Source organism: Bos grunniens, chromosome 29, assembly GCF_055505025.1.
Source record: "Bos grunniens cultivar Pamir isolate PY7600 chromosome 29, Bosgru_T2T1.0, whole genome shotgun sequence".
Lineage (NCBI taxonomy): Eukaryota > Metazoa > Chordata > Mammalia > Artiodactyla > Bovidae > Bos > Bos grunniens.
The window spans coordinates 37,046,708-37,063,157 of NC_141193.1; the positions used below are offsets into that span (position 1 = coordinate 37,046,708).

Consider the following 16,450-nt stretch of genomic DNA (forward strand, 5'->3'; position numbering starts at 1 on the left):
ACAGCCATGAATTAGAATTAATGTAAAACCTAGGCAAGATGATGCAAGTGTAGCTGTGCATCTGTGAGATATTATATATGAGAAAATGCTATCACTCTTTCAACAAACACTTACTGAGAGCCTATGACATACAGGGGATGTTCCTAAACACTTGAGGCTCATCAGCAAAAACAGACCAAAAGGTAATCCATTCCCAGGAAAGCATGTGTTTTATTAGGGAATCCAGACAATAAATAGTAAATAGAGAACATAAATTATAAGATATTTTTGAAATCCATGATTACTATGGATAAAATAGAGTTGGTCAGAAGGACTGTTTTTCTTAATATAATTTAGAAATAAGGCAGTCAGTGTGGCATTGAGCATTGAGGAGGCAGATATCTGGAGAAAAGAGCTAGAGGTAGAAAAGCAAGTCCAAAGGTCCTCTGGTGGTCTCACTAACAAACCAGAGGACCAGGAGAACTGAGCAAGGCAGGCCGCTGTGCAAGGTGAGATCAGCGCTTAAGGAGAGGTGATAAGATCATAGAAAGCTTTTGTAGGTTATGAAACTTGTGATCCATTAATAGTTTAAAAATTAATATTCTCCCTGCAGGAATTTTGGCCCAAGCCTTCCTTCCTTGGATTTAAACTGTAAAAATGTTTTCATCTTGAATTAACAGATGAAGAAAGCCCATGATCTGTCACAGTCCACCCTCACAGTGTGGCTGAACTCCTTTCTCTTGGGCACCTTGGAAGGTGAAAAGGATGAACCTCTGCAGATTCACAGATGCAAATGAGCAGTTGTACCAAGGAAATCCCAGGTGTTTAGAGAAGGGGCTAATGGAACTCTGAATGCTCTCCAGAGCTCTGAGTACCATTCCACCTTCTTCCCTTTTTGTCTCCACATCATTACAACTTCTGTAAATGCGACCATCTGATGCTGGCATGCTGCGATTCATGGGGTCTCAAAGAGTCAGACACGACTGAGCTACTGAACTGAACTGAAGCTGTCATAGACTTCTGATGTGGTGATAGACCTCCGTTTGGCCTTTTAATTAAGCCCGATGACTTGTTTCCAGAAGTCCCACTGTAGACAACTATTGGTTTGCTTTTCCATGTAGCATTTGGACAATTTTCCAGATTGATAGTCACACAAATTTGAGACTTTTTTTTTTTTTTAATACTTTCTGCCCTGGATCTTATCTAGCTAGAGTCTAAGCCAATACCTCCATCTTTCCTGAATATAGAACAGATGGGCTCTAAGCTAGATAAAACAAAATATTCACAACTATAAAAATAAAAAAATGAAACAAACATTTATGATCAGATGACAGAACCTGTAGACTGACAGCCCCATGATGTCAGGAACTGTGGCTGCTTTGTTTACCACAACATACATATGCTTCCACATAAATTGATTAACTATTTGAGGAATAAGTTAATCAATGAGAAGTAGATATGTCTTTGTGATAAGAGAAGTGATCATTAGTAATAATACTGTTTTCTACTTAGTAATTCTATGTCCTTGGTCACTGCACATAACTTTTCTATGCCTCAGTCACTAGCTGTAAAATGGGCGTAATAATGTCCATTCATTGTGTTGTGATAACACAATTAATAATTTAGTGCAAAGAAGAAGTCACCTAGTCTTACATTTTACTTATATCAGTTCCTCACTGTTGTTTCCTTGCACACAATATATGACCATCAGACAATTGTATGTCTGAAATATTTACTAAGCTCTTTGGATTTGCCCATTGACATCTCATTTATTGATCACGACCTGCCTCCTTTGAGTATTCTCCCAGCCGCCCAACATCTAAATACGCCTAGCACTTCATTTGCAGCAGTCTGTGCTGTTTCTTGTCTCCTGTTGCCTTCTGAATATGAAAATCTGCGTAGGCAAAGAATTCTAGAAGGTTTCCAACTGGCATGCTTTTCCCTGAGTCAGCACTCAATTTAAAAAAAAGAAAAACATGTTGAAATAAAATCATTATGTAAAATTCATTGTGTGTGTTTGGATTTTAGGCTGCTAGGATTATTGTACACTGCACATTGAATACCCAGCCTTTCTAGTACAAAATCAGACTTCCATGAATCAGCTGACAAATAAGGATATTTAGAACGTAGAAGAGTATTCTACAACTTGAACATTTTCTTTCAGAAGTGTCACTCTCAGGCAAGTTATTTTAACATACCATCCTTCCATTTTTTTCTCCTTTAAAATTAGGCAAAATTTGTAACTAATTCAGAGAGCTACTGTGAATACAGTCATTTCCTCTGTATTCCTAATACAGAGGAAACTGTATGCACTAATACATGTAAAGTAATTTGAATCATTTCTGGTCATAACAAATACTTGTACATTATCATCATGGTTATTATCATTCTTATTTGCTATTATATTCACCCTGGGGACAACACTAATTTTTAAGTATTTGATTGCACAATATCTTTATCTTTAAAATAAAGTGATCCTAACTTATGGTTCTCTGTAAGTAGAAATTATCAGTGTTTGCCCAAGATGGAGCAATCAGAAAATATTTCTTGACAAGGTGAATGACACCATCTGGTTTCCTACCCGTGTTTCTGTCCCTGTTTGTGCCTTTCTCCATATGTGCACTACTTTTCAGGCAGAGCATTTTCTCAACTCTGTCCTCACTTCCATCACCCATTTTATTGACCTGTCCCTTACTAACTGCTCTATGAAATCTAATTTAAGGCATTTTCATAAGTGAATCTTTCTTGGCCAACTGTATTTATCCAGTGCCCTGTTAGTGTGGTATATAGCTCAGACTCTGGAATTAAGAAGCCCAAGGCTTCCTCCCTGGCTCCACCACGTATCGTCCACATGCAGAAGTGTGAGTGCCTTACCACCTCCAAGTCTCACATCTCAGTTTTTCCATATATGAAAAACTATGCACCTACTTCACCGGGTTAGTGTGAAGATCTAGGGAAAGAATGTGTCTATGTGCTCAACAGAGTATCTGCAGAGAGAATGTGACTTGATAAATATTGACCATTTCGTGGTCATTTTTTAACATACCAATGATTTTATTTATTTTTAAAATTAACTTTTATTGGAGTATGACTGATTTACAATGTTGTGTTATTCTCTGCTGTACAGCAAAATGAATCCATTTTAGATATGCGTATATCCCTTCTTTTTTAGATTTCCTTCCCATTTAGGTCACCACAGAGCACTGAGTAAAGTTCCCGGAGTTACACAGCAGTTACTCATCATTTTAATTGATGCATTTCTTGACTTTCATAATATTTTCCACCTTACATTATAATCACCTATAACTGTATCAATATGTGCTTCCATCTTTGACCTGTCAGACAGCAGGCCCTCTATAAACATTTACTGGCTAGAGAAAAAAAGAAATGAGTTCCCAGAGGGCAGAGTATATCCCAGCTCTGCAAAACTAAGTTGGCAATGCCAAGCACCTGGATCCCTGAAGTAGAATTCCCAGATTTAGCAAATAAAAACACAGGGCACCCCGCTAAATTTGAATGTTAGTCAAAAACAAACTGTTTTTTAATAAAAGTATATCTTATTCATATTTGAGATATACTGAATGGAATGTGTGTACTCAGTCATGTCTGACTCTTCTGCTACCCTTTGGACTATAGCCCACCAGGCTCCTCTGTCCATGGAATTTTCCAGGGAAGAATACTAAAGTGAGTAGCCACTCCCTTCTCCAGAATACTGGAGTGGGTTGTCATTTCCTCCTCCAGGGGATCTTCCTGACCCAGGGATCGAACCCATGTCTTCTGCATTGGGCAGGCAAATTCTTTACCATTGCACCATCTGAGAAGGGGGAATACTAGAAGTTTGTTTACTGTTTATCAGAAATTCAAATTTAACTGAATGCCCTGAATTTTATCTGGCAACACTACTCTGAGGCCACTTTTGAATCCATAAATCTTCATCTTCCCATGCCAAGACTGAGAATGAGGACTCGGTTGTGTCCATGGGACACCGGTCAAAGTCATGATAAAAAGAAATTGTATGTAATCTTGCATTATTTTTCTTAAATCAAGGTATAGCTACAACTCATTTATTTTGAAGTAACCATTACTATTAAATTAACTTTCATTCCTCAGAAGAATATAGTACAGAATACTGTGCTTGTTTCTTTTTCTACTGAGGTAATAATAAAGAATTTCACAAAATCTTCCAAAATTACAGGAGAAACGGTACAATGGCTCAAAGAAGTAACTCAAATTTTCATTTGCCTCTTTTATTTGATCAGATCTAGGAAAGAAGGGAATGGCAACCCACTCCAGTATTCTTGCCTAGAGAATTCCCTGGACAGAGGAGCCTGGCAGGCTACAATCCATGGGGTCGCAAAGAGTTGGACATGACTGAGTGACTAACACACACACAAGGAATATGCAGAGTTTGTGGGCTGGTCCTGTTTACCCCAAGTCATCTTATTTAGGAAGCTAATTAATTTAATAGTTTATTGCTCACATCTCTGGCATCGGTGATACTTATATAATTTAGTATTTGGGCACTTTCAATCTGTAAATATGCACAGGTTATTGCTATACATAGTATATGGGCTCCATATGTGTCTTCTTCAATTCTTTATCCCTAGCTCCTAGCAAACTTCTTGACAACAGAGGTGAAGGTCAATACACAGTCGGACAGTAAGCAAGTGGTTAAGAGCTCAGATTCTGCAGACAGATTCAGGTCCAGATTCAGACGCTGTCACTAGCTGGATGACCTTGCAAAATCCCTTAGTCTCTCAAGACTTAACTTGTTATATATAAAATGGGGATACAAATAATAGTTGGGACACAGGGATGCTTTGAGTATCAAATGCAATCTTGCATTTACACTGTTTAGAGAGAGCCTGACATGGTAGCCAGTGCTTTAAAATGGGGTTAATATTATGTTACATTTCTGACTACTACTCTTGGCAAAGTGTCAATGAAATACCACCCCTGCTTCATGAGAACCTGACCTTGAGTTAATTCTCTAGCTCAACTTCCCTGAAAAAGCTGATAAGAACAAGAAAGTTGACAGGCAACACAGCTAATGTTAAGAAATAACCCTGAGTATTAAACTACAGCCGGACTGGGAAGAACTATAAACAAACTATAAATACATGATGAATACACCATGCTTTGAGATTCTCTGAGTATTGCATACCACATGTGTTGCATGAATATGTGGTGGTCACTCTGGAAGTTATGCATATGGGGTTTTAAGACAGAGCAGCCCTATACCTACTGATCTTGTCTCCTTGGACCTAAAGTTGTCATCTGGAAAGAAGACAGTTTTGGGATGGCTGTCTGGACTTCCAGAAGAGGAAGCCTTGACATGTCCAACCAACCCACTACAGCTTCTCTTCTCTTGTCAACCTGGCATACTCCCAGTGGGACCTCTTGTAGTCTCAAGGGTCTAATGCTCACTAAGCCTGAAACAATGGCCTGATTGTTGCACATCTGTCCAGTGGCAGGGACCTCCTCAACAAATTGCCCAATAACATTAGAATCCTCGGACTAGAAGTAATCTTCTATGCCATCTCCTTGGACAAGTTACCCAATGTTGGAAGCTCTTATGTGGTATTTTCAACTAGCCAGCTGATCTCTTCAGTCTTTTTTTTCAACCACAGGTAGAGATGTACCTTGTAGGAATCCATTTCATTGCCATGCAGTCCTCACTATAAAGGGCTTTGTTCTACATCAAAATCTGCCTCCCTGAAGTATCTAACCATTAGTTTTATATATTTTTTTGTCATGAGAGCTACACATAAGTTTAGACTCTTCCCCACGATTACTACTTACATACTTTCAGGGATCAATTTGATCCTCCATTAATTTCTTCTCTTTTTTTTTTTAGCAGAAGTATGCCAAGTTTCCTCAATTAATCCCTATTGTCTTTGCCAACTTTCTGCCCTTCTTCCTGGACTAAGCCATCACATTAATCTTTCAGTACAACTTTTAGAGGACGTGGTATTATCCCTCAATCAGGGTAAATGTAGGCTTTTAAAGCATGGAAATTTATTTTAAATTATAGGAATAAGAAACAATTATGATGTTATATATTGGGAAAGGCAGAAGTTGCAGAAAATGCTAAAACACATAACAAATATATATATATATGTATATATATGTATACACATGATATGAATGATCATAAGTAATAAAGATACCAGTAACATAGTGCCATGCTTGAATTCATGTTTTGGAGAAATACCACCTGTATTCAAATTTTGGCACTACAAAGGACTAGGCATGAACATTTGGAAAAGCTATTTTATTTCTCTAACTCCTAGTCAGTTGCCCCATCTGCAAAACAGCAAAAGTAATCATATAGATTTCACTGGGCTGCTGATAAGAGAAACAATCAATGTAAAATATTCCATGTATACTTAGTTGAGAGGAAACATCATGTAAATCATTATTACATGCTGATAAAGATTGCTAACTCTCAGTTTAAATCTCTGTTCACTGTGCACAGTGACTGCAGCCATGAAATTTAAAGAGCTCTTGCCCCTTAGAAGAAAAGCTATGACAAACCTTGACAGCTTATTAAAAAGCAGAGATGTCACTTTGCCAATGAAGGTCCATATAGTCAAAGCTATGGTCTTTCCAGTAGTCATGTATAGATATGAGAGTTGGGCCATAAAGAAGGTGAACACCAAAGAAATGATGCTTTCTAACTGTGCTGCTGAAGAAGATTCTTGAGAGTCCCTTGGACTGCAAGGAGATCCAACCTGTCAGTCCTAAAGGAAATCAACCCTGAATATTCATTGGAAGGACTGAAGATGAAGCTCCAATATTTTGACCACCTGATGGGAAGAGCTGTCTCATTGGAAAAGACCCTGATGCTGGGAAAGATTAAGGGCAGGAGAAGTGGGTGGCAGAGGGTGAGATAGCTGGATGGCATCACTGACTCAGTGGACATTAGTTTGTGCAAATTCCAGGAGATAGTGAAGGACAGGGAAGCCTGCAGTTCATGGGATAGCAAAGAGTCAGACAGACTTAGCAACTGAACAACAAAACCATTTACTCACTAAGTCTTAGGCAAGGTATCTACCCTACTTCCATCTTCATTTCCTTAGATGAAAAATGGAGATCGTATCAGACTATATTCTGCAAAGATTAGTGTAACCATATTTCTAGTTCTTCTCAAAGCTTGCCACTTCCCTCATCACAAGGTGGCGTCTATGCTTCCTTTTCAACCTGGGTAGGCCTCTGTGACCACCTGGCTAGTAGGCATGGGGAAATGATGCCATGTGACTTTCCAGGCTCACTCATAAAAGGTGATACAGCTTCTACTTTCCTTTCTCTCTCTCTCTCTCTCTCCCCTTGGATTTTTGCTTTTAAAACCGTCCTCCATGAAGCCTAGCTACCGTGAAGCTACCAGGATGAAGAGACTACAGAGAAACAGAGTTGCATCAAGAGCTGCAGCTCTTTCAGCTTCCCAGCTCTTAAGTCTTCATGGCACAGGCCACAGACTTATGAGCAAGTAAGTGAGCCCTCAGATCTTTCCAGCCCCATCATCTGATCGCAATCATATGAGAGACCTTGAGTGAGTAAAAGCACACTGTGAGTGAGGTTACTTAACCCCAGGATCATGAGCGATAATGACACAATGATTGCTGTTGTTTTAAATCACCACATTTTGGGATGATTAGTTAGGCAGCAATAGATAGCTAATGCAAAGCTAGAAGAGTATTTGACTCATAAGGCTTATGAGAATTAGATGAGTCATGTAAACTGCTAAACATAGAGACATGGTTCTCAAACTTTAGTGTCCAATTCTATCACCTGCGGGCTTATTAAAAAACAAATTCCAGGACTCCACCCCACAATTTCTGATTAGTTAGTCTCGAGGGAAGCCTGAATGCTTAATTTCTTTCTTTCTTTTTTTTTTTTTTATTTTTTATAGGAGCAGAGTTGATTAATCATGTTGTGTTAGTTTTAGGTGTACAGTTAAGTGATTCATTTATACATATACTTGTATCTATTCTTTATCAAATTATTTTCCTATTTAGGTTGTTACCAAATATTGAGCATCCTTCCCTGTGCTTATACATTAGGTCCTTGTTGACTATCTATTCTAATTATAGCAGTGTGTACATTCCAATCCCAAACTCCCTATCTATTCCTCTCCACCACCCTTCCCCCTAATAATAGTAAGTTTGTTCTCTAAGTCTGTGAGTCCATTTCAGTTTTATAAATAAGTTCATTTGTATAATTTTTTATTCCACTCATAAGTACATAAGTGATATCTTACATTTGTCTTTGTCTGACTTGCTTCACTTAGTATGATAATCTCCAGTTCAAACCATGTTGCTGCAAATAGCATTGTTTTATTCTTTTTAAGAACTGAGCAGTGTTCCATTTTATATATGTACCTCGTCATCTTATTTATTCATCTGTCAATGAATATTTATGTTGCATCCATGTCTTGACTATTGTAAACAGCACTGAAATGAATGTTGGGGTGTATGTATCCCTTCAAACCATGGTTTTCTCTGGATATATGCCCAAGAGTGGGATTGCTAGATCATATTGTTTTTCTTCAATTGCTAAGTCATGTCTGACTCTGAGACACCATGAACTGCAGCACGCCAGGCTTCCCTGTCCTTCACTATCTCCCCAAGTTTGCTCAAATTCATGTCTATTGAGTCTAGTGGCCATACCAGTTCACATTCCCACCAAGAGTGTTAGGAGGATTACCTTTTCTGCATACCCTCTTCAGCATTTAATGTTTGAAACTGTAATTGAAAAACTCTCAAAGAACAAAAGTCCAGGACTAGATGGCTTCCCAGGTGAATTCTATCAAACAGTTAGAGAAGAGCTAACACCTATCCTTCTGAAATTATTCAAAAATTTGAAGAGGAAAAAATACTCCCAAACTCATTCTATGAGGCCACTGTCATGCTGATACCAAAACCAGACAAAAAGTAAAAGTGAAAGTGTTAGTCACTCAGCCATGTTCAATCTTTGTGATCCCATGGACTGTAGCCCACCAGGCTCCTCTGTTCATGGAATGGAATTCTCCAGGCAAGAATACTGGATTGGGTAGCCCTACCCTTCTCCAGCAGATCTTCCCAAATAGGGGATCAAACCTGGGTCTCCTGCATTACAGACAGATTACTTACCATCTGAGCCACGTGGGAAGTCCCAAATCAGACAAAGATATGACAAAAAAAGAAAGAAAATTGCAGGTCAATAGTCCATGGAGTCAAAAAGAATCAGACACGACTTAGTGACTGAACAATAACAACAAATAATAATATGGATGACAATACATGCAAAAATCCTCAACAAAATACTAGCAATCTGAATTCAACAACACATTAAAAGGATCATACACTAACATCAAGTGGGATTTATCCCAGGGATATCAAGGATTTTTTCAATATCCACAAATCAATCAGTGTGATACTCTACATCAACAAACTGAAGAATTACAGATATATGGTGTAATTTTCTCAATAGATGACGAAAAAGATTTTGACAAAATTCAACACCTATTTATGATTAAAATAAAACTCTCCACAAAGTGAATAGAGAGGGAATGTGCCTTAACATAATAAAGGCCATATATGACAGGCTTATAGCTAGCATCATACTCAATGATGAAAAGCTGAAAGCAAGTCCTCTAAGACTGGGAACAAGACAAGGATATCCACTCTCACCACTTTTATTCAATATAGTTTTGAATATTCAAGTCATGACAATCAGAGAAGAAAAAGAAATAAAAAGAATTCAAATTGGAAAAAGAAGAAGTCAAATTGTTACTGTTTGCAGGTGGTATGATACTACTATAAAAAATCTTAAATGTGTCACCAGAAAACTATTTGAGTTCTTTCTTTTTTATTTCTTTGTGAATTTTTATTGAAGTATACTTGCTTTACAATGCTGTGTTAGTTTCCGGTACACAGAAAATTGATTCAGTTACATACTTATTCCTTTCCTGCTCCTTTTCCATTATAGGTTATTATAAAATATTAAGTATAATTCCTGTCATTGTTGGTTGTCTATTTTATATATAGTAGTGTGCATCTGTTGGAGAAGGCAATGGCACCCCACTCCAGTATTCTTGCCTGGAAAAATCCCATGGACGGAGGAGCCTGGTAGGCTGCAGGCCATGGTGTCGCTAAGAGTCAGACACGACTGAGCGACTTCACATTCACTTTTCACTTTCATGCATTGGAGAAGGAAATGGCAACCCACTCCAGTGTTCTTGCCTGGAGAATCCCAGGGATGGGGGAGCCTGGTGGGCCACCATCTATGGGGTCACACAGAGTCGGACACGACTGAAGCGACCTAGCAGCAGCAGCAGCAGAGATGTGTATCTGTTAATCCCAACTCCTAATTAATTACTCCTCCCACTTTCCCTTTTGCTAACCATGTTTGTTTTCTATGTCTGTGAGTCAATCTCTGTTTTATCCATAAGTTCATTTGTATACTTTTTTTGATTTCACATATAAATGATATCGTATGATATTTGTCTTTCTATGTCTCATTTACTTCATTTAGTATGATTACCTCTAGGCCCATCCACGTGCTGCATATATGACCGAGTATTATTCCATTGCATATATGTGCCATATCTTCTTTATCCATCCATCTTTCAGTGGACATTTGCATTGCTTCCACATCTTGGCTATTATAATGCTGTTATGAATACTAGAGTGCATATATCTTTCTGAATTGGAGTTTTCTCAGATTTATACCCCAGAGTGGGTATATGCACCCTAGTATGCTATTTTTAGTTTTTTAAGGACCTTCCATACTGTTCTCCATGGTGACTGTACCAACCTACATTCCCACCAACAGTGTAGGCCGATTCCATTTTTTGCACACCCCTTCCAGCATTTATTATTTGCAGACCTTTTGATGATGGCCATTTTGACCAGTGTGAGGTGATACCTCATTGTAGCTCGGCTGATTCTAATGCTGATGCTGTTGCTTTGGTGATCAAATTTGAAAACCATGACATATATCAAACACTCAATTATTAATTTTATTACTACCATTTTTAAAGTTCTTACTGTTTTTATTTCATGAAACTTAAGTATTGCTAGTTTCTTTGGGTACAAAGGAAATTTATACTCTCTCCATAACTTACAGTCTTATTTCTTTTTTTCCCTAGTGTTTATTACAATGACTGTCACAAAATAAGTGCTTAATAATTGCTTTTGTGGGAAATATGAAGAGTCCCTACATCAACTGATGTAATGAATATAATGTAATGAAGTGAGACAGTGTAAAAAAAAAAAAAAAAAGAGCAAGACACAGAGAAAGTGAGGGAGAGAGAGAGAGGCAGGGAGGGAAAGATAGGAAGGGAAAGGGTGCAGAATTTTACATTCTGAGTTCTAAAACTTTACTCTTCACTATGATAAATTTCACATTTTCTTTCTCTAATTTTAAGATGTACAGTCCATGACAGGAGCATCTTGTCTCCAAATCCCTTTTTCATTTCTTCAGTTTCTTTAAAATAGAATGATAAAATCACTGAAGGACTGTCTAACAGAACCAGCAAAAAACACTTTTCAGACTCTTGTTTTGATTTGATTTTATAGCTACTGTCTGGTCTGATAAAAAATGCATCAATTTGGATGTTTGAGCTCTGTCTTTAGCTCAAGATGCTGGTACATCAGCATTCATCTTATTGACAAGATCTTGTGGATATGGAAGAATAAAAATATGACGGGACAGAACAAGACTCGAGGATACCCTGGAGGCCTCTGGTTTCCATATAATCCCAATTTTAAAGGCATTTACAAGGTTGGCCACGTCTAAAAGCCCTATTAGGATTTCAAAGCACGTATTCAATATTTGGCTTCCTCCTTTCCCATCCCGTGAGGAGGAAGATCATGGGAGCAAAGCACACAATCTATATAAAAGCTCTTCAAGTCTGTAAAGCTCTACCTATAAACACTTAACACAATTAGTATCTTGTTTTGTTATTTGCAATAGCTTATAAGTCTTATTAGGAATTTAAATATTAGTTTGCATACTATACAACATATATGATGTGTTGAGGACCATTCTGTACCTATTTATTTGTAAATGCTTAGGGAAATGCATAAAAGGAGAAAATGTGGCATTTGCCTTAATGTAAGACATGATTTTAAGAAAAAGACAATATTTTTAAATGAGACAAATTTTGCCTTTTTAAACAGGCATGAGATCAGTTGTTTTCCTGCCGAAAGACTTTTGGTATCATATTGCTTTTAGAAAACAAACTTTATATTCGCTTGGGCAAAAGATTCATTCAGGTGTTTTTTATAAGATGCTATGTTATGTTATGGGCTTCTATGGTGGCTCAGATCTTAAAGAATCTGCCTGCAGTTGCAGGAGACCAGGGTTTGATTCTGAGGTTGGGAGTATCCCCTGGAGAAGGGAATGGCAGACCACTCCAGTATTCTTGCCTGTGAAATACCATAGACAGAGGAACCTGGTGGGCTACAGTCCATAGGGTCGCAAGGAATTGGACATGACTGAATGACTAAAACTTTCACTTTTCACTATGTTATGGAAAAATCCAAAAGAACCTTTGGCCAACTCAATAGAACGACTGGCAAAATCTCTACGATCTAGCTCAGCTTTCCATCTAATTAGTCTCAACATTCTCATCTCTTGCATAAGCCTATCACCCCTTAGATACTGCAGTCATTCTAACACCCACCATCCTCTTTCATATTATCATGGCTTTGTACGTATATTTTTTTTTTCCTTCAAGATATCTGTCATTGGTGTTTATATAGTCTCTGATAGACAGTAACCATACTATACAAAATATCTCTAGAATCACTTATTAATATGACCCTGCTACTATGTTATTTCAACCTCTGCCTATGCCAACAGACTGCAAGATGAATGGTACGCTTTTTTCCAATTATCATTCTTGTATTATCCCACAAAACCTAGCAAGGTCCCTGGTTATTTGAATGAAAGAAGGCAAATACATATATTCTAAACAATTAGGATTGTATTAAAATTAAAAAAAAAGAAAAATAGAATTAAAAATAGCATATGGTAGGATCAAAAGAGATTATGGACAGTTATTAAACTAGCAATACATTTTAGCTAAGAATGGTTTCCAGGAGGAGGTAAAATGTTGATCTTAATGAACTTATGTCAAATTGAACCTTTAGAAGCCAGTTAATGCTCCGGGGGAAGAAACTGCACCAATAACTCAAAAACTTACATATCCATCAACCTTATTTGTAAGAAAAAAAAAAAAAAACATGGTGTAGAATTAAGAAATGCACAGTTACTCATGGCGTATGATGTATCAATATGTCATTAAGAGTCGGAACAATCATAAGATATGAATTTATATCCACTTTAATAGAAGAATAATCAGAGTCTTTGAAGTAAATTAATTACACAAAGTCTAACATTGAGTGTCAGAACTAGGATTCAGAATGAGAGTATGCAGAAGCTCATGGTATTTTCAATATATAACAAGGTTATTCAGATACTAAGAGAAAGAGAAAAAAAATGTAGCTTTCCCATGGTAGTGTGTTCACTAGGAAAGACAGAAAAAAAAAAGTATTGAAACTACTATTCATTCACTTGAGCTTCTGGTTAAGCTACATTCCTGAGAATCAAAATAACACAAATATACAGCCTCTGTTCTTGTGGGGTTTGTGAGAAGCAGGCATAAACTTAAAAATCCACATGAATTATGCAGAATTTACAACTCTGGTCAATGTGATTTAAAAAACAAAAGTGCTACCTAGTACTTAGAGAGCTAGAATGGAAAGAACAGATCTGAACTTGTCTTTCCTTCTGATGTGATGAAAGAATGTTGACCTAAAAGAGCAGCTGGGATCCACAAGGGTGTGTGTGCTGGCAGAGGGGAGTATGCAGAAGGAAGAAATATTTCAGGCATAGGAAACAGCAGGAGCAAAAGTGTGGGAGCAGGAAGGATGGCCTTTTGTTTAGGCAACTGAGGAAAAAATAGTGTATTCTACACTTTTTGACCCAAGAGAATAGTATATACAAGTCTTCTTACCTTGAAATCTGGTAAAAGAGGAAGATTTTGTGTCTAGTAGTCTTCTTACATTGAAATCTGGGAAAAGAGGAAAATATTGTGTCTAGTAAAGATCAACTTTGACTTGAATTAATGCATCCAACTGGGTTTATCAAGTATTTTCCCCTCTTTGACCATCACACTTCCCTCCGTGGTGGAGATGTTAGAGGAAACACTGAAGTCACAGACACTCAAGCCACAGCATATGATGGATTTGCTTCAGGATAATCTCTAGAAGGGCTGTTACCAATTTCCTTAACAGGCAAGTAGTGGTTGTTCATGGAGAAGGAAATGGCAACTCACTGCAGTATTCTTGCCTGGAGAATCCCAGGGACAGAGGAGCCTGATGGGCTGCCATCTATGGGGTCGCACAGAGTCGGACATGACTGAAGTGACTTAGCAACAGCAGCAGCAGTGGTTGTTCAGAAATCTGGGACGTGTAACAATAATAAGCTTTAGTCCGTGGATTGTGCCTGATTTGGGCTCAATCCCATAACTTTACTAGCAAGGTCAGTTTGGGCAAGCAACAAAATTTTCTGAGCTTCAGGGTCTTTGCATATCCTACGATTGCAATGAGCTAATAGGAGAAGAAACATAAAGTTCTAAACACGCGTTCAACACCTCGCCTTTTCTTTCCTCCTTCCCTTCCTCTATTCGATTCTGTCTCACCTCTTACATCTGCACTGCTTTCAGTCTTCTGACAATATGCCCTCTATCCACCCTTCCTTCTCCATTTTGGTTTGGTATCTTTTCTCTTTTATTCCTGGTGATAAGTTAAAACAAAATAACCCTTATTTTTATTACCTTCATGCTGTATCGAATCCCAAAGAGTGTTACGCTATCATCAGTTCAGCTCAGTCGTGTCTGACTCTTTGTGACCCCACAAACAGTATGAAGAGTATTCTCTCATAAACCAGGACTAATCTCTTCCCTATCGAAATGATAGTGTACACCATGCTGTATAATCATATTGCTTTTCATAGGACCAAAAGAGAATAAGGCAAGGAAATGACATTTTCATCTATTTCAAAGTCAAAATGTTTCCATAAAACTGTGTTGATTTAACGATACTCACTTGAAAATACAGAGCCCTTTGTATGGGGGTAGGGTGAGGAGTCCAGGAAACAGGCTGCATATTTAATACCTTACCCTTTCTTTCCCCTTTCTTTCCTTTACAACTCTATTTAATCTTCTTATAATGTGTGTACTACTCGGCACACCAGTAGTGCTTAAGTTTGCTTCCCTGGTGTTTCAGACAGTAAAGAATCTGCCTGCAATGCAGCATCTGGGTTTGATCCCTGGGTTGGGAAGATCTCCTGCAGAAGGGAATGGCTTACCCACTCCAGTATTCTTGCCTGGGAAATCTCATGGACAAAGGGGCCTGGCAGGCTACAGTCCATAGGGTCACAAAGAGTCCGACACAACTGAGCAATTAACATTTTCACTTTGAGGTAACAGTTCATAAAGATATACTTTCTTTCCCCTCAATTTACAAAAGCCTCTATTTCATCAAAACCACCACTTAGAACCATATTTTCTTTTAAAATCATTTATCCATTATTAGCAGTACTAAAAAGACAGGTGTCAGGCTTAGAAAGGCCAGGTGTTTTAGCTAAGGAATATGCTTGGTGGTTAATTAGAGATATTTTGCAATTCTCCTTGGCTGAGCCTTTGTATTCCTTATTCTAAGGAAGCAAGCTTCTCATGCCTATAGTCTACAGTGCCTTTATGTTAATCCAAAAGCAGCAACCTAGCTCTCCCTCTGAATGTTGTTTTTAAGAAACAAAGATAGAAGAAAAGAAAGATGGTCCCATCTCATTCTTTCTATACATATGTAGTCAACACTCTGCTTTCTCCCGCACTGCTATTTTCTTATCTGTAACTCCTTCACTCTTTGATAAACTCCTTGAATCAAGAGGCTTTATCTTGTCCTCAACTGTACACCAAACAGTTAAGTGTCCAATAATAGAAGTTTAATTACAAAATAGGGAAAGATTGCCCCCTACCTCAGTGCATGCACCACTTACTTTCAATGGGTTCTAGAGTCTTTTCTATCTGAGAGCTCAACATTTCTTATAGGAAGAAACTGAGGGGGAAAAAAAACCCAATACTATGTACCTGGCATATACTAGGTACCATGGTCTGCATTTTTCATACATTAATCTCACTTAATGTACACCACAGCTACGGTAGTTAATTTCCTCCTGTTTTACACAAAAGAAAAGAAAGCCTCAGAGAAAGTAATGACTTTATCAAGGTCACATAGGAAGAAAGTGTCAGATCTTGAATTTGAAGACATGGCCAAGATGGAAAGAACTTGTCTTTTGGTTTAGGCGGTGGGTGGAGGGGCTGACACTGGAGGAGCAAAAAGAGAGCAATGAGAAATAAAAGTGGTCTTGAGAGTGTACATATCCACTGCTGTATTGAAAATGGATAACCAATAAAGAC

At 37.9% G+C, this 16,450-nt stretch overlaps 1 long non-coding RNA gene across 10 annotated transcripts in view; it reads right to left on the reverse strand.

The window, feature by feature from the left end:
* The window catches only part of LOC147342506 (uncharacterized), a 1,735,326-nt gene that overhangs the window by 1,093,458 nt on the left and 625,418 nt on the right, over positions 1-16,450 (reverse strand). For all 10 annotated transcript variants that reach the window (XR_015157704.1, XR_015157708.1, XR_015157702.1 and 7 more), the window contains one exon: positions 13,985-14,041. This is a non-coding gene — a long non-coding RNA (uncharacterized LOC147342506). The remainder of the gene's footprint in view (positions 1-13,984; positions 14,042-16,450) is intronic.